General features: G+C 39.4%; 1 protein-coding gene across 2 annotated transcripts in view; it reads left to right on the top strand.

Annotated features, from left to right (window-relative positions):
- Positions 1 to 20,027, top strand: part of KCNIP4 (potassium voltage-gated channel interacting protein 4) — a 1,326,525-nt gene that overhangs the window by 478,708 nt on the left and 827,790 nt on the right. The gene's annotated exons all lie outside the window — the stretch shown is intronic.

The following is a 20,027-nucleotide window of genomic DNA, read 5'->3' as shown; positions in this document are numbered from 1 at the left end:
CATTTCACTCTTGTGAGGAGCAAAATGAGTTACTATGCATCTGACAAAGAGTAAATATCACAAAAATTGTGGATATTTCAGGGCTTATGATTAATATCCAGTATTGGAAGAAGGAGCAAACTGCATTACGTTTCTACTAAGGGTGATTTTGTCCCCAGGGGACACGTGGCTGTGTATGGAGAACATCTTGGATTGTCAGAGCTCCAGAATAAATGGTGCTTATAGTAACCCACTTCAATATTCTTGCCTGGAGAATTCCATGGACGGAGGAGCCTGGTGGGCTACAGTCCATGGGGGTCGCAAAGAGGTGGATATGACTGAGTGACTAACACTCACACACTGGCGTCTAATATGTAGAAGTCAAGGATGCTGCTGAACAGCTAGTGAGCAGGTTTACCCCCACAGCAAAGAATTAGCTAGCAAAAAATATCTGTAATGCTGAGGTTCAGAAGCCCTGTTCTAAAACCGAAGATATAACATTTGAATCTGGAATATGAATTAAAATGGAGTTTAAAAATGATGGTGTCTAAATGATAATTTTATAAATGAGAGAAGATTTCCTAGTTTCAGCCACATGTCATTGCATACTGTGCTGTCCCTACCGTCGAAGGACCAAATGTAAGATGTACTTATTCATTGCCAGCACCCTTCATTCTGCTCCAGCAATTGGTTTTTATGACTTCAGCAATGTGAAACCATCCCAAATATTTTAAACACAAAAGTCTACAAGAATGTATACATTTCACACTTTCCCTATTGTTTAGTCCCTGGGATTATGTAGTATTGCTGCTCATTGTTTTTTTTTAATATAAATTTATTTATTTTAATTGGAGGCTAATTACTTTACAATATTGGTTTGCCATACATTGACATGAATCTGCCACAGGTGTACATGTGTTCCCCATCCTGAATCCTCCTCCCACCTCCCTCCCCATACCATCCCTCTGGGTCATCCCAGTGCACCAGCCCCAAGCATCCTGCATCATGCATCATTGTTTTGATTTTCATCTTGAGTAGGAAATCTTATGGTCAGAAGTCTTTATAGCCAGTAATGTGCTCTCCCATCCATTTAAATTTATTTCAACAGTGTTTTTGAAGTGTTCTTTCTGCCCTATTATTGTTTTTCTTCTGATATTACTTTGATGCAAGGGAATGTAAGGGTAATGGTTGTGACCTTTAATCTGCAAATATTTTTCTGTTACATATAAAAATCAAACATCTCAAAAAATTAGATGTAATATATATTTGGAGCATTTAGAAGGTTCTAGCTTTCTAGTAATCAAATGGAAGTTTTCTACATATGCCTGCGTTTATAGAATTATAAGATATCCCTTTAAAATTGTGAATAAATAGGAAGATACAGTGGCTGATAAGTCTAACAAGCAGAAATAACAGTTCAAACTGTACTGTTGTTACATTTCATTCTGAACAGTATTACTATATGCTAATGCTAAGTCACTTCAGTCGTGTCTGACTCTGTGGGACCCCATAGACGGCAGCCCACCAGGCTCCCCTGTCCCTGGGATTCTCCAGGCAAGAACACTGGAGTGGGTTGCCATTTCCTTCTCCAATGCATGAAAGTGAAAAGTGAAAGTGAAGTCGCTCAGTCATGTCCGACTCTTAGCGACCCCATGGATTGCAGCCTACCAGGCTCCTCCGCCCATGGGATTTTCCAAGCAAGAGTACTGGAGTGGGGTGCCATTGCCTTCTCCGTATTACTATATAAGGACCTCTTTAAATATAAATTTTAGTATAAATTATCTACCAACCAGAGTACTTTCATAGGTGTTGTACACTGTTAAGAAAACACTACACACATATATATAGGCATGTGCTGTCTCTCTCCCTCCCTCTTTCTCTGAAATATACATATATGTGTGTGTGTGTGTGTGTGTTTAGGGAGAGGGAGAGAGGGAATATATTTAACTGAATTAGATTTTAAATAAAATGTGTATGTCTAGATTTTTCCCTCCCTTTCTCTTTTCTATTAGCTATTTCTAGAGTAATGCTGTATAACAAACCATCCCCAAAATCAATAGACTTGCAACAGCAAGTCTTTGTCTTGAAACTTACAGGTCTGCAGGTGACTTTGGTTCAAAAAATCAAGACCAGATTCAACTGGGAGACTCAGTTGATCAGCAGGCTTTGTCAGTTCTGCTTGGTATTTATGTATCCTAGTGTGTAGTTCGGAGAAGGCAATGGCACCCCACTCCAGTACTCTTGCCTGGAAAATCCCATGCATGGAGGAGCCTGGTAGGTTGCAGTCCGTGGGGTCGCTGAGGGTCGGACACGACTGAGTGACTTCAGCTTCACTTTTCATTTTCATGCATTGGAGAAGGAAATGGCAACCCACTCCAGTGTTCTTGCCTGGAGAATCCCAGGGACAGGGGGAGCCTGATGGGCTGCCGTCTATGGGGTCTCTCAGAGTCGGACACGACTGAAGTGACTTAGCAGCAGCAGCAGCAGTATGCAGTTGCAAGGGGCTTAGTTTTGTCATAGTGGGTCACAGAGCATGGTAGGCATACCAAACCTCAAATATATTTAAGGCCTCTTGTCACATCATATTCACTAGAGTTCTGTTGGCTAAAGCATGACATGTGGCCAAGTCCAACATTAAGAAACTAAAAATGTATTTTTTCCCATAGTGAGAAAAGAAGGGGGATTGGAGTTGATATTTGCTTGAAAATATTTCCAACTATTACACCTTCACCTTATTTCAGGTAAGGGAGTGTTGTCTCTTTTTCCTGGGATTATGTTCTCTGCCTCCTCCTATCTCCAGAATCGAGGCCAATTATTAGAAACTCAAGCCCAGATGTGCAGAGCACTGTTCAGCCAGACGTTCTATGGCATGTCTATGTTTTCCCACACTTAATGATATGCTAATGTATGCATGGATATGGTTAATTTGTTTTAGACAATAATTTAATTACAGACTCAAACATTGCACAGCATAAACAATTTAACAGGGAAGGAAGACATAAGAATAGCTCAGAACTTCAGATTTGGTACCAGAGTGTAATTATGAAATGACATACCAATTAGGAGATGCAAATAACTTGAGAAAAACAAACATTTTATATGTTTCATGTCTTCTTTTAGAGAACATACATTAGCAAATCAGAGAGGAAAAAGAATATGGTCAATATATGGGGTCCTGGTAAGCCTGTTTCTCTATTTCTTTCTCTTCTGCTCTATTGAATTTTTTTTCTCTCTATCTCTTGCTCTTACTCTCTCTGCCTTACTTCTTTAGCATTATATAGACCAGGGTTTAAGCTGGGGAAAATTGTCAACTTTGACTCCTCTTGACTTGGACTGCACATGCAAAATGAAATCATGTTACCACAATAAAATGTGGTAGGCAGAATTCTAAGAATGGCCTTCAGTGATCCTTCATCCTGTGTAATCCTCTCCTCTTTGAGTGTTGATAGAATCTTTTAATATTTTGAAATATCCTTCCAGCAATTATTACATATTAAAGTTGACCTTAAGGTTAGGCAATTATCTGTGTGAACCTAAGCTAATCACATGATCCTTCAACTAGGGACAGAAGAACAAGGCAGCGAGATTTGAAGTATGAAAAGGATTCAGTGTATTATTAACAATTTGAAGACAGAGGTAGTCATAGGAGAAGGAATGCAAAACATGCTCTGGGAGAAAAGGGCAGCCTGAGGGGACAAGAGCAACAAGCAGAGTCGGACACTCAGACTGACAGCCATAAGGAACTGGATTCTTCCAACAACCTGAATGAAGTTGGATGTGGATTCATCTCTAGAATTTCCAGCCCAGTCAGCTGACACTTGAGTTCCAGCTTTCTGAGACCCTCCGCAAGGAATTCAGTCAAGGAGTCTTAGCCACTGGGCCAACCAGGGAAGTCCCTGGATATATGTTTTTTATACCTAAGTTATCTTTGACCTCAAGTTACAGATTTGAAAAGTTTTATAAACAGAAGTCCATCCATCCTCTATCCATATACTGTCAGGGTTGGGGACTGCCTGAAATATTCATGGGTCACCTTAAAAAAAATCATGATACCAAGTGAGTTCTCATTTTAGGTAATAGTCACATCTGTGGAAGCCATTCCTCCCCAAGGACAGCCATCCATAACTTGACTGTACATAAAAAGGGATTATGAATCACATAAATGAATCTGGACTTTCCATTTCCTGGATTCTAAAAATGCCCTCAGCTCCTGAGAGACATGACAGAAAGTGTGACATAGAAAAGTTAGGGAGGATTTTGGTTTTTCTTAAGGAAGTAAGACACAATGTCACCTTGTTTCAAGTCAGCTAAGAATGTGACTATCAGGTGACTTAAATTTTGGATGCTTTCACATACACACATCTGTAAATGACCACATGGCAATCACAAGGATCAATTTGGGGAATTATAGGCAAATTTTAGCAAGCAGTCTCATTTACAAATACAGAAACTATGAATCATGAGAATCGACAGTATAACTGAATTGCATTTATGTATTCACTTAATCATTCACTCAACTACTCGGTGAGTATTTATTGGGCTCCTCCCATGTATTGGAAATTTGTTCAGGTCCTGGGACTCAGCAGTTCAGAAAGAAGCATTATTCTTGCTTCCAGAAAGTGGACAATTTAATACAGATTAGAAACAGCATTAATTAAAATCCTTTCCTGTTCCATTAACAAAGTACATTTTAAATCCACCTGCAAATAATTTTGTAGTTGGAAGCTTTGTGGTTCTAGAATGTAAACATATTTTTTGATAACTTTGAGGAAAATGATCACTTTAAGCTAAGCTTGCCCCTGGGGCAGAGTTATCCAATGTTCTTTAGTATCAACTGATTTTACCTTAGATCAGTGTTACTCAAATCTGTCTTTTTCCATCAGATATGCTAATTAATGTTAAAGCAAATAAATAGAACAGAATCTTTGGCTAAATTACTATTGGAAGCTCTTTGTTTCCTTTAATCCATGGCTTTTCAAAGCCTTTATTCGGCTAAAGAATGTTGTGAATTTCTGATAGAATGATAGAGAATGCAGTTTCTAAAATTTATTTGACCACAGTGATTTTTTGTTGAGGAGGAATCAGATGTACACAACTAGCTCCTTAGCCTTTGACCCCTAGGTTTCCCAGAGCACTCTTGAGGCAGGCAGATCTGAGGTGGTCATCCAGTTACTGTCCAGGTACCTCTCTTGCACCCTTCAACCCCACTACCTTCAGGGTCTCTTCTGTGTTCCAAGCTTCTCCTGAAGGTCAGTGCTTTGTTTATATTGTATTTCTATCAGAAAGGCCTTAATTTCTATGGGGAACTTCTGGTGGATGCTACTTCTTTGAATAGCTTTAGACTTCTGATGATCCCTAATGGAGAGCAACCACTCTCTTGCACATACTCACCTGATGTGAGTCTTCATGTTGAATTACAATTTTAGCTGTTGCTCATTGTTGGGAAAGTGCTGCTCAAATGCTGTGTTCCTGTGAGATTGTCTATTTTTGTTATTAAGGGTCATCATGTGGCAGTGTGATTTTTAACTATAAAATGAAAGACTTCTTATCTTATTTGGCCATGTGCTTGTTCTATAAAAGCTAAAAAAAATTTCCTCTCATGATAACATGTGCCCTAGGATTCATGCAAAAAATATATTTGGGAAGGCCATGTGGTTTGGTGGAAAGAGCATTTAGATTTTCAAACAGGAAAACCTGATTAAGTTTACAGCCGGATTTCTCTACCCTTATGATAGTGTATGGCTGTACACAAATTATAACAATTTGTGAGCCTTGATTTTATCATATATAAATTTCAAAATGCCAATAGGGTTCTTTAAAAGTGTGTCTAGTGCAGCATTTGAAACTGAGTAGGTTCTCAATGAATGTTAGCTCAGTTCAGACATGAATATTTCAGTGGTCTTTCCATTTTTTATAAAGTCTTTTATAAATCTATAAACAAAGTCACAGTTAAAAAGATTTTTGACACCAAGGAAACCAATGTTAAGAATTTGAAGAGCCATTGAAATTCACTCATTATTTTTGTTTCCCTTCCATTTTTATCATCTCTCCTTTCTTTCTTCCCCCTCTTTCTTCCTTTCTCCCTTTCCTCTTTCTCTCCCTGTCTCTCTCACTTCCCTCCCTTTGTTTCTCTAAATGGAGCATTATCTGCTGATTCCTTTAATTTAGGGAGAACTACATTTTATAAAGATCACCTTATAAAAGATGGTCTTCAAGTTTGACAAAAGACAGTTTAGCTGATGTGATGGGAGAGCTGAAATAGGAAAGCCTGGGAGGTCTGATGCATTTGCAGGAGTCCAATGCCTCTTCATGCACTGTATGGATTGTAAAGCTGTTTGTTTTGCAGTGGACGTCACAGTTTTATAATAATGTTTTTGTGCTTTGGGTCCTGCCACACTCACAGGCACACACCTGTGTGTAGAAGCTTGAGGTGTGCTAGGACCTAGCTGAGGTGTGCTAGGACCTAGCTCAGGTGTGCTGGGACCCAAGGCTTGATAAAGCTGACATTAATATGTGTTCCCTGTGGAGTGTGTATTATACATTGTACCCTTTTATTATATTGCAGGGAAAACATAAGCACAAGGCATAACATATTGGAGAGAGAAGAAAATACTAGGAACTCTACTGTGTAGGTAGCAGTTTGTGAGCTGAAGAATGAGGAAGAGGAAGAGAAATAATGGTCTTTGGCTCTTTAGAAGTGATAGGCTAGAGCTAAAAGAAAGAGGAACTCATTTGCTTTCTTCCTCTACACCTACAGGCACAAATATGGGCTTCATGAGTCAGGTTCATTTTTCCACTGGTCCATACTCTCAACTGGAGAAGGAAATGGTAACCCACTTTAGTATTCTTGCCTGGGAAATCCCACAGACAGAGGAACCTGGTTGGCGACAGTCCATAGAGTCACAAAGAGTTGAGTATGACTTAGCGACTGAAACAATACTTTCAACACTGAGCATTGTGGCTTGCATGTCATAGGTGGATATTTATGGAGGACATATTCATTTCCTAGGGCTGCTGTAAAACAGATACTGTAAACTGGGTGGCTTAAAAAGACAGAAATGTATTGTCTCACTATTCTGGAAGCTAGAAATCCCACAGTCATACTGCCTTTGCAGGCTCTAGGAATGAATGTTTCCTTGCCACTTCCAGCTTCTGGTGATGGAGGGCAATCATTGTCATTCTTTGACTTATAAATGCAACAGTTCAGTCTCTGCCTCTGGCTTCTCCCAATCTTCTTTTCTTTGTTTCTTTCTTGTCCAGATTTCCCTCTTCCTATAAGGACTCCAGACTTACTAGATTTAGAGCCCACTGTAACCCAGAATGAGCCCATTCTATGTTGATTACAACATCTATAAAGACCCTACTTCCAAATGAGGTCACATTAACTCTGTCTTAGGCGGATGTGAAATTTTTAGGCAACACTATTCAACCCAGTTCAGATGGTGATTTGTTTGTTTCTGTACTGTGCCAAGAGCTGTATCTAACACACAAAGTTGATAAGTTTCTGTGCTTTAGAATATGGGGCTTCCCTGGTGGCTCAGATGGTGAAGGATCAACCTGCAATGTGGGAGAACCGGGTTCGATCCCTGGTCAGGAAGATCCCCTGGAGAAGGAAATAGCAACCCACTCCAGTTTTCTTTCCTGGAGGATCCCATGGTGATTCATGTTTAAAATTTTCCTACTGTTCTTTTTGTACCATGGACTTCAGCACATAAACGATATTCAGGGATGTGCAGTACTGTTCATAAGCTGCTAGTAGGTACCACATTAAAAGCAGCCTTCAACAGCGAACTTTGAGGTCCAAAATACAAATTCGAAAATGCCAATAAAAACTTTGAGTAGTGTTTACAATGGCTAGACCCTTCATCTACTGTAGAGTTTGGGGAATAAAAGGTTATCTGGAATATCTTTTCCAATTTAATCCTCAATGAGTGGTACCCAGAGTAGACCCTGATTCTTCACTAAATGGATATGGAGTGTGACCATGAGGAAATGAGATTCTTGGGTGACTTTATAGAAATTTCTGTCTCAATACTATATACCCTCAGTGTAATTTCATAGTCATTCTCTTTAAGTGGTACATATATGAGGGGAAGGAATAGAAGTACATGGTGCAGCAGAAGAGAACATAGACTTTTTCATTGGGTGTAATAGGGCTTCACATCCAGTGTTGAGTGTTCTTAACTTTGAATAAATAGCCTCTTTTTGTTTTATTTGCTTTATTTTATTATAAACACAGAAGTATCCTCTCCTTGGAGTGCTGTGCAGATTAATGAGGTAATAACTTAGCAGGCACATAGACAACATTCCTTTCTTTTACCTCTTGGTTATTGTTGTCGTTTATTGAGATGAAACATAAACTACAGGGTAAAACAAATAAAATCATACTAAGAAAGCAGGATTAACAAATGCAGCTATACATCAGAATCTGTATAGCATGTTAACTTGTAACATTGCTTAACTTGCAAAATCTCAAATATTTGCAGAACATCAGCTGGGCCCATGGGTGTTAGCATTTATGCTCTGTCAGCCCTGTTTTCTCATATTGACTTCCTGGAAGTAAATGAAGCATGCTGGAGCCAGTGGAACGTCCCCACCTGAGCCTTCCTTGCTCTCATGTTGCCTAATTGCATGAGTTTGTAAGGGTGAGCTGCCAGGAGCCTCCATCAGATAGATTAAGGAAAGGCCATGGCACAATCACTGGACCTAATAACTATTCCAGTGGATTGGAAAGCCTATAGAGGCTAAGATGCAATGAGGGAGAGTATTTGGAGACTTTGGCATACTAGTTTCCAAGAGCCAAGGTTTTAGGAGTAAGGTAGAATCCAAAAGTAGATGTTTAAAAAGCACCCCAGGGATTGCTGATTTAGATAGTACATAGGCTTATCTTTGAAAAACTCTAGAATAAAAGCAAGAGTAACATGTAGCAGAGAATGAGGAACCCAAAGATTAAACTCTGTCCCCCAAAGCAATACATAAAGTGTTGAATGCATTTTCTTTCTCCAGTCAATTTATTATAGAAATACAGTTTTTAAACATAGAGTTAATGAAACGAGGGGGATTTTCAAATCTCTGCAGAAATTAAGCAGACTGTTTCAAAAATCGAGTCTAGAATTCCTGCAAATAAAATGACACCTACGCTCTATTTGTTCTAGCTACCTGTGGTCATGCTGCTTTACAAAAAGGAGGGATTGGCCAAAATCACAGAAAAGTGTGATCTGTATAAAATCTAGCAGTGATGTTTTAGCAGGTTCAAAAGAAAAGAGAACTTTAAGATTGTAGACTCTGGTTCTTAGTTGGAAATAGTTCCAGAATAGTGAAAATTGCCTTTCCAGTTTTCACAGTTCACTGGAAATATATCTTGAAAATGACTTCTTTTACTCTCACAATGAAGTTCCCAAGAATGAAATCTTCTAAGTAGACTTGTCTAGGAATAGGAAGAACCATGTGACTGAATCTTATATTAGAAGCCAGACATATTCAAAAATATCCAGATTATTTTATCATGTGTTCCGTTTCACAGATTGAGATATGTTGTAAGTTACTACGTAAGTGTTTGGTTTTATGAACCTATGTATTGAATGAAACATGGTCAGCCTGAGGGCTCCTTGAGAGAAAAACCTAATCACTTTCACCTTTGTAGCAATAACTACTTCTTTTTTAGAATGTAACTTGGAATAAGTAATCAATACATTGAAATGGAATGGACTGGAATAGAGTAGTGTGGAATATAAAGGAACAGAATGGAATGGTATAGAAAAGGGTGGATTGGATGGAATACGGAATGGTATGGAAGGGAGTAAGCCACATGCAGAGCATTGGATGTACCTGAGTTTTGACTAGGATCAACTCTGGATGAATTGATGGCATTATGTCCCAGGGACATAAAGATAAGGACCTGACTCTACTCAGGGATACTTCACTCAACTTCTGTCCTCATTTGGGACCCTGCCTACAGTACAGCACCACACTTGCTGATCCTGAGCTGTCTCTGATATTTCAGCTGGGAAGAAGCTCAGTTGGCCCCCTGGCTCTTCTGGTCTGTGCTCTGCTAAGAAATGTGCTGTGGGCTGATACTCCCAACAGGCAGGCATTCAGCAGTCACTTTAGCTACTGGAACACTATCAAGCACTGTAAGAGCTGGAAGTGCACAGCAAAGTTGCAGTTATCATTGTCATCATTCTATACCTGTTGACATTATTCCCTAAAAAGGCACCGTTATGTGATTGTCAGGAGTATAAACTTAACATGTTGATACATGTGTGTTTTTTTTTTAATTTTTATTTATTTATTTTTATTTTTGACCATGCCAGATCTTCACTGCTGTGCACAGGCTTTGCCCAGTTGCATCGAGCGGGGGTGACTCTATTTGTGGTGTGTGGGCTTCTCTTGTTTCTGAGCACAGGCTCTAGAGCTCATGGGCTTCAGTAATTGTGGCTCACAGGCTCAGTGCCCCACAGCACATGGGGTCTTCCTGGAACAGAGATCAAACTGGTGCTCCCAGCAATGCAAGGCAGATTCTTAACCACTGTACCACCAGGGAAGCCCCAGAATATCTCATTTTTAATATAGGCTTTTACGCTACAGCTGTGATCTGAGGTAAGTTCTTAAAGTTCATTGAACCTTTATTTCCTTGCTTGTAAAATGGTTATAACAGCTCTCTACATCAAAATGTTGTTAAAATTAAATGAAAATAAAATCCATGCAAAGCCCTTAGCAAAATCCCTTTTCCTACTAAATCCTATGTTAATAATTATTTAAGGGTCAAATGTTGCTGATGTGATATTCCGATGTACTTTAGTGTCTCTTTTTTTATTTATTATTTTATTTTTTAACTTTACAATATTGTATTGGTTTTGCCATATATCAACACGAATACACATGTTCCCCATCCTGAACCCTCCTCCCTCCTCCCTCTCCGTACCATCCCTCTGGGTCATCCCAGTACACCAGCCCCAGGCATCCAGTACTGTGCATCGAACCTGGACTGGCGACTCGTTTCACATATGATATTATACATGTTTCAGTGCCATTCTCCCAAATCGTCCCACCTTCTCCATCTCTAAAGACAATATAGATCTCCTCTTTAAACTACAAAACGACAAGGAATCTGTCTTCACAGAAATAATTGCAGCTACAATGAGATGGTAGGATGGCATCACCGATTCAATGGACATGAGTTTGAGCAAACTCCAGGAGACAGTGAAGGACAGGGAAGCCTGGTGTGCTGCAGTCTGTGGGGTCGCAAAGAATGGACAAGACACGGTGACTGAACACAACATTGTATACATGCTTACTGTAAACATAGGGCTATGCTAAGTGCTTTACATGCATTTAGTCATTAATTTTCATAGTTTCTATCTAGTAGGTAACATTCCCATTTTATAGATAAAGCAGCTGAGGAACAGAGATAGTAAATAACTTATAGAGTCGCATACTTAGTGTGTGGCCAAGTTGTAATTCAAACTCATCAGTTTAGACTCAAAGATCATATTCAAATACTTTTCTATATAACTGTGAACATCATTTAAGGAGCTTTAGGCTTTTTTGCAGAGAAGGCAATGGCACCCCACTCCAGTACTCTTGCCTGGAAAATCCCATGGATGGAGGAGCCTGGTATGCTGCAGTCCATGGGGTCACAAAGAGTCGGACACAACTGAGCGACTTCACTTTCACTTTTCACTTTCCTGCATTGGAGAGGGAAATGGCAACCCACTCCAGTGTTCTTGCCTGGAGAATCCCAGGGATGGTGGAGCCTGGTGGGCTGCCGTCTATGGGGTCACAAAGAGTCGGACACGACTGAAGTGACTTAGCAGCAGCAGCAGCAGGCTTTTTTTGAAGCCTGAAGCCTTCTACAGGAGTCATCTATCTTATGTCCTATGTGTCCACTTTCATGACTTTCCAAAGCTCAGTGGCTCTCCAGAGCATTTGTTTTACTTTGAGTCTTTTTCTTGTTAACTTCCCAGTGCTTGTGAAAATCATTCCAGATTGCATTTCTTTTACACCACTTTTGTCTGTCCAACCTCAATTTCATAAGATGTTAGTTGTATAAGATTCACTGAGAAGGAGAAAATCAAATACCTACCTCACAAAGTACCTGTAATAAATGAGGCACTTATTATTTTTTTTTTCTCTCTAATTTTATTTTATTTTTAAACTTTACATAATTGTATTAGTTTTGCCAAATATCAAAATGAATCCGCCACAGGTATACATGTGTTCCCCATCCCGAACCCTCCTTATTAAAATTTTTTTTTCTGATTTCTCTTTATTATCTATCCCTAGTAAACTCCAAATCAGTTTCAGTAAAATCAACATGGCTATCTGCCGAAAGTCATTACTGATCATGATATCTTCCTATCGGATATTAAATTTGTGCTTGAATATAACAAATGAAAATAGTCTAAAATAGGATAAGGCAATTAAGTCAGTTATCAAGCAAGACAAGCTATTGGTTTGGACCACATTTTGATTTCTTTCTCTGTTTGCCTCTTTTGTTCTTTAAAGTCAGTTAATCTGTCAAGCAAACACACAATTTGCTTTTATAGCACTTTATTAAAGAGGAAGACTTCGGAGTGCAAACAAGACTGCAGGGAGTAGGGCAAACAGTAGGCAACCATCTAATGTGTTGGGATAAGCATTATCTTTGGAATCAGACACAGTTGAGTTGGGGTCCTGGGTCTCACTTATGCTGTTTTGAGACTTTGCTCATTTTTCATCTTTGCTAGCTTCAGCTCATCAGAAAGGGCAAAGGGGAGACTTGAGGACAGGATAGGGTGACCAATGTTTCCTGATTTGCTTGAGTCTTTTCTGGTTTTATCACTGAAAGTCCTACATTCCAGGGAACCCCTCAGCCCCATGCAGTGATAGTTGATCACCCTGCAAAATTGTAAGACTTTAGTGAGATGACAATGTAAAGTGCCTGTAAACTGGGCTTTGAAGACATTTAAATATTAATGATATTGTGATGGAAACATTCTATTTTAGGTTAGATTTCACAGAGTCAGATTCATGTGCAGGTAGTTTATGGTGAATGTGCTCAGACAGACACATGAGAGAGGGAGGGAAGCAGAGAGGACAGCACTAGAACTGAGATCAGTTCGACTGAAGTTTAGCCTCAGCTTGATTATGTAGAAAATTCTGGCCTTTTATGGCACCATGTAATTATCACACTTTGGGATGAGCCTGGCCGTTTGTACGTTGCATTATTCAGGCATTGGCTTCAGCCCCTCCTCCCCAAGTTGGGCATTTCTAACCAAGGGCCTTTCTTGGGAGAGGGGCACGTCTGTGCACTGATAAAAGCATCACTGTGCCCGGGAGCAGAGGTGTGCCACCAGTGAAGGGGGTCTGAGGACGTGCCACCAGGTCTATCAGCACTACTCAGGAGTTTCCTTAGAGAACATTCTAGCAACCAGTTTAAATGAAGGAACCCACATTCCCTGGTGGCTCAGATGGTAAAGAACTACCTGCAGTTTGATCCTTGGGTTGGAAAATTCCCCTGGAGAAGGAAATGGCTACCCACTTCAATATGCTTGCCTAGAGAATTCCATGGACAGAGGAGCCTGGCTACAGTCCATGGGGTTGCCGAGCTGGACATGACTGAGTGACTAATACTTTCACACTTTTCACTTTCACATTCACAATATGCCACTACTACATGGCTTCTGTTTTGATATTAGATGCCTAGCTATCTCTGTGATTTCCAGGACTTTAAACATCAATAATTAGTATTCTAAAGGGATTTTAAACTCCTTTAGAAGATGGTTTAAATATTATTGTTGGTTCTGGCTGGCAGGTATAGAGGAGAATTCTTTTTCTTTAATTGGTTAGTTTTTTAATGGGACACCTAACAATCTTGAGATACAAATTAGATAAATAAAAGCTGATTTTTAAGTCTTCAATAACATAATCTGGTATATTCCTGTAATTTAAATCAAATGCCAAGGTTAAATAGAATACATCATCTCCAGAGATCCATGTAATTTAGAAAATGTTTCAATTACTCAGCAGTCTTAATATTGTTGATTGCCCATCAATAACTGGGGGAAAAAAAGAAACAACACCACATAAGGACAAAGTGCTAAATTAGCTGTTAGCAAGTTAATACACAGAGATTGATTTTAACTTCTCAAGTTTAGAGGTTTTCAAAAAAGAAGTTATATTAATTATTGAAATAAATTTCTAGTAGAGAATGCATCTACTGACTTATGAGAATAGAATGCTATTGCTGTATCTGATATCTAGTTTCTATTTCAAATATTTCCCTCCTCATGTGTTTCCCAGTTACATTTATGGCCTGCATGAAAAAGGAATCCATTCATTTTTAAATAACATTATTTTTATTAAAATAATATTTTGTAGTAACAGAAATGTATGAACTTTAACAATGGGAAAAATCACATCACTGTAAATGTTGTAAACCTCACCACAGCATGAGATAATTATTTTTTCAGATGCAAGACTCTGCCCTCTTTTAACTTTACAGCAAAAACAAATTTTAAAAATTGCCGTTTTCAAAACCACTTCCGATACCCCTTCTCTTTAGCCTCTATTTCTAGATGAAGCAAGGCAAGCAGGTTGGTATTCACTTGGAAACCTAGGATAAGGAGCTCAAAGAGCAGGTAGAGTCTCCAGGCTCTGTCAAAACCATTGAATTGGATCAGATTTTATTTTTTTCTGCCAGTGGTTTTATACCCCAATATGATATGCTTTTCAGTGAACCCTCAAATCACATTTTAAGGGTTTTAACCCCAACCTTTAGAACTTAGACATGAATGTATACTTACGTGGCGGTCTCTGGGAAGCCATCTCTGGGGTCTTCGTTTTTGCCCAGCCCACAAGGCATGTTTCTTCCCTCTGAGTGTACCCCATGCCTTTGCTTTCCTCTGGTGACCTCTATGGCTGTCTTTAATTTGTTGAATGTGGACACAACTTCTACAGTTGTAAAAAAGAAAGTGGAGTCTCGATTTCTGTCTTGTTTAGCATGGTCCTTAAAAATTATCAATAAATATTTATTGAATGGAGAACAAATTCATGAATCTACTTATCTTACCATGATATTTTAATTCCCTTAGAAGCTTTTATAACCATTTATTCAATGATCTAGAAATAGCCTACACAATGAATCCTCTGCAGTTTTTAAGACATTTATAAAAAGATGAGAGATCTTATGTTCCATGTACCCCTCCCCTATGTGTTCATTCATTATAGCACCAATAATAATTTTATCAAATTGTTACCAAAATTTTTGCCAATCTCTCAAAACATTTTCTCAAAGCTATTTTCATTCAGACAGTAGTTACTTAATCCTAGACATTGGTGTATCACAATATATAAATAAAAAAACAAACATTAAAAGAATAACATCTTTAGAAGTAGTTACTAACTAAAAATGTGGTGTTGGAGAAGACTCTTGAGAGTCCCTTGGACTGCAAGGAAATCCAACCGGTCCATCCTAAAGGAAATCAGTCCTGAATATTCAGTGGAAGGACTGATGCTAAAGCTGAAACTCCAATACTTTGGCCACGTGATGCGAAGAACTGATTCATTAGAAAAGACCCTGATGCTGGAAAAGATTGAAGGTGGGAGGAGAAGGGGATGATAGAGGATAAGATGGTTGGATGGCATCACTGATTCAATGGACATGAGTTTGAGTAAGCTCTGGGAGTTGATGATGGACAGAGGGGCCTGGCGTGCTGCAGTCCATGGGGTCGCAGAGAGTCAGACACAAGTGAGCCACTGAATTGAACTTAAATGAAACCAAAAATGAAATGTAAATAATATATTTTAAAGAATAATGCAGTCATATTTGTGGCATTGTTTGCTCTCAATTTCAGATTTGTGTAGTTGGCTTCCCTGGTGGTTCAGATGGTACAGAGTCTGCCTGGAATGTGGGAGACCCGGGTTCAATTCCTGGGTTGGGAAGATACCTTGGAGAAGGAAATGGCAATCCACTCCAGCACTCTTGCCTGGAAAATCCCATGGATGGAGGAGCCTGATAGGCTACAGTCCATGGGGTCACAAAGAGTCGGACACGACTGAGTGACTTCACTTTGTTTCACTTTTCATACTTGCACATAGGGTATATGACCTCAGAGCCCAAGGTACATTATATATTTGCCAGCAGATTTTTTTATACCAAAAATTACAGTGAGAAAAATGAGTACTCTTTGAGATATCTCAGTGTCTCACCCAAACTGAGTCTAAAAGAGGTTAAGGAACTTAGCCTTTGCCGCATATGATTCCATATGTCTGAGAAATAAAGATGGTAATGAAACCTCATATTGGACTTGGGAGGATTAAATGAGCTCAACTGTAGACATTTCATTTCACATTGCCTGATAGCCAATAAATGATCAATATGTGCTAGTTATTCATTATTGCATAGAGGAATGATGACTAAAAGAAAAGCCTTTGGAGTTACCTGACTATTGTGAATTGTGCATTGAGCAAAAGCTCAATAGTTTCTACTCATTGAAGATGATCAAAATGTAAGTTTCTAGCACGTGCCATGATGCATTTAATGTCTAGAAAGACAAGGCACCCTCAGATTCACAAAGCTCTAACAGTCTTGTCTTTTATCTCATAACACCTGGGATCATGCATCTGAGACTATAATGTGGATGATAATGTCTCTCTTGACAGTTGTTCCCAACTCTTTCCACTTAGAACCCTGCCAAAGAATCTAAGGTATTACTACTTCCCAGGGTGACATTAAATAGTGTGACAAGCCTTGAAGGAGAACTGAGAATATTTCATCGTAATAAACCTTCTTCAAGAGAATATAAGAAAATGAAGACTAGGAATATTGATTCCTATAAAATTATGTAGCTCATTCTCTTAGTTTGGACTTTCAGTCACTCCTGTCATCTCACAAGTTGTCTCAGTTATGGTGTGACATTTTTTAGTTTCTGAACTAATCTTAACTTGAAGAAGTGTGCTTTAACCACTGTCTTGAACTTGTATATATTCCTGATGCTCTGTGTCCCATCTTTGGACCAGTGGATGCTGGAGTTCTAAGAAGCTTCAGTGTACCCTTTCCCTTTCTGCTGTGCTTACAGAGTTTTGTCACTTCCCTTCCCTCTCCAAGACCGATTGTGACCTAAATCTAACCCATTTGTCTGCAATATCACTAGTCAATGCTTGTGAGCCTCTGATTCTTCATCCTGTCCCAGTCTCTTTGGTTTTTATCCATAAAGTGTACAAATGGTCACTGCACTTGCACCTCCCTTCCAATTCTAGACAGAAGGGAGGAACAAAAGCCATATGGAGGAAGGAACAAAACCTCTGAAAATGGAGCATAATTTTTGCAGAAATCCTAAGCAGGGTCTAGTACTCATTGGCTTGAGCAGTGTGTCACATGACCTCCTGAGAGAGCAGCTGGAACAAACATGTAGTGTCACTGACATCTTTACCACACCCCCCAACTGAGCTTTGGATTTGATGGAGGAGCAAAAAACAGATTCTGAATAGTCAACAAAGACTGTATAATCATTCCCAAAACATTTGATTTGAGCCACAGATGAGTTTCTAAATGAAAGAGAAATGCAGAGCTGCTGGTTTAATCTGAAGAACCATTGATCTGGAATCAGTGACAGCAATGCCCCATATAGCTGGAGACAGCAGAGAGTGCTATTCAATTAAGTGCTTTCATTAATCATTATAAAATTAATCCTTCACACTTGATGATAATGTATTAAAATTAAGTTCTGATTAGGACTGACCCCATAGCAGTTTCTTTAGCGAGTTTTTAAAATGTTATTCTTTAGGCAATTTTTAGCCCCACTGATGTAACTTATACCTGGGAAGATATCTTCATGGAAAAACACACACATAAATAGAAGCAGGAAATGTCTGGGCCCTGTGGTACTGGGATTAAATGCAATGTAGTCTCCCTAATTTTGACTAATTAGTGACAAGCACAGATTGATTTTGAGAAGTCAAGATGTGTAATATTTAATGTATTATCCTGCTTTCACATATTATGACTATACAAATTTGGTTTTAAAATCTGACATGGTAGACATTTTCGAAGCATAATGAATATTTTCTATTCATTACAAATTTTCTCTACCACTGATGTGATGTAAAAGTAATTTAACACTTTTGATCACTTACTGTATGACAACTACTGTGGTAGTCTCTTTGTATCCATCTCATTTCACATTCATTATAATCCTTTGAGTTAGGTTTTATCTCAAGTTTACCATTAAAAAACTTAACATTACACTGTTAACCTTACAAGGTTACCCTCCTAGTATTATCAGGGCTAGGATTTGAACCAGCTCTCTGCTGCTCAAGTCCATACCTTCATTGCACTGTATTAGCTTCTATGAGCTGGAGTGTAATATGTGTCAGGGAGTCCATGACTTCAAGTGGTAGGAAGCACTGGTTCTCTTGTCTTTCTATTATTTCTTGTTGTTCTTTTTTGTATAATTTCATTTATTTATTTACCTTTGACTGTGCTGGATCTTGTTGTGCAGGCTTTACTCTAGTTGTGGCAAGTGGGGGCCACTCTCGAGTTGCAGTGTAAGGGCTTCTCACTGTGGTGGCTTCTCTTGTGGAGAATGGACTCTAGCGTGCTCTGGCTTCTGCAGTTATGGCTCCCAGGCTCCAGAGCACAGGCTCAATAGTTGAGGCACACGGGCTCAGTTGCTCCGTGGTAATGTGGGATCCTCCCAGCCCAAGATAGAACCTGTGTCTCCTGCATAGTCAGGTAGATTCTTCACCACTGAGCCACCAGGGAAGCCCCCTTCTTTTCTTTTTAATATCAGGGTGAGGAGATGAATAGGATAGAGGAATATCAGAATAAGTGAGGGACTGTCTTCAGTGCAGTTCAGTCGCTCAGTCATGTCCGACTCTTTGCGACCCCATGAATCGCAGCACGCCAGGCCTCCCTGTCCATCACCAACTCCCGGAGTTCACTCAGACTCACGTCCATTGAGTCAGTGATGCCATCCAGCCATCTCATCCTCTGTCGTCCTCTTCTCCTCCTGCCCCCAATCCCTCCCAGCATCAGAGTCTTTTCCAATGAGTCAACTCTTCACATGAGGTGGCCAAAGTACTGGAGTTTCAGCTTTAGCATCAGTCCTTCCAAACTATCTTAGAAAGCTTTTTCCAGTTTTGTATTTAATTTTAGTATACTCAGCATATCATGTTACACGTATTTATCACTGCCTTGGGAAATATATACTCATTTACTGCCATTGATGGAAATTTTACTTGGAAGGAAACTGCAGCCTAGGCATTTTCTGAATACCACAGTCCTCTGAAGAGTGATATCCTAATTAATGAGGTTCAAAATGCTGTAGACCAAGTTCTAAGATACACAGATGCATGTAGGAAAAGCATAAAGCAACATCACCCTGTCCCCTGAAAACACATTAAAAAGAACCCTTTGTGATTTGTTGTGGGTTATAATCAGTAAAAGAAAAAAAAAAAGCATCTCCCAAGTAGCTCCATCATTTTACTGAAATGCATCTAATAGTAGAAGAGTGAGTTGCTAACATTTTGTAGGCACTTGGAGTCCTCTGTGCATCCTTTAGTAACATTTCTTTGTAAAATTTTAATGTTTGTAAAAAATTCATAGAGTTGAGAATCAGGCTGTAAGTTTAATCTCTGTAAATGTGACCTCCACTATTGCCCACAAAGTTCCGTCTAGTCAAGGCTATGGTTTTTCCTGTGGTCATGTATGGATGTGAGAGTTGGACTGTGAAGAAAGCTGAGTGCCAAAGAATTGATGCTTTTGAACTGTGGTGTTGGAGAAGACTCTTGAGAGTCCCTTGGACTGCAAGGAGATCTAGCCAGTCCATTCTAAAGGAGATCAGTCCTGAGTGTTCTTTGGAAGGAATGATGCTACAGCTGAAACTCCAGCACTTTGGCCACCTCATGTGAAGAGCTGACTCATTGGAAAAGACCCTGATGCTGGGAGGGATTGGGGCCAGGAGGAGAAGGGGACAACAGAGGATGAGATGGCTGGATGGCATCACTGACTCGATGGACATGAGTTTGAGTGATCTCCGGGAGTTGGTGATGGACAGGGAGGCCTG

This window comes from Bos taurus, chromosome 6 (genome assembly GCF_002263795.3).
Source record: "Bos taurus isolate L1 Dominette 01449 registration number 42190680 breed Hereford chromosome 6, ARS-UCD2.0, whole genome shotgun sequence".
NCBI classification, from domain to species: Eukaryota; Metazoa; Chordata; class Mammalia; order Artiodactyla; family Bovidae; genus Bos; species Bos taurus.
Note: the sequence above shows the minus strand (reverse complement) of the source record. Positions and strands in the feature narration are given on the sequence as shown.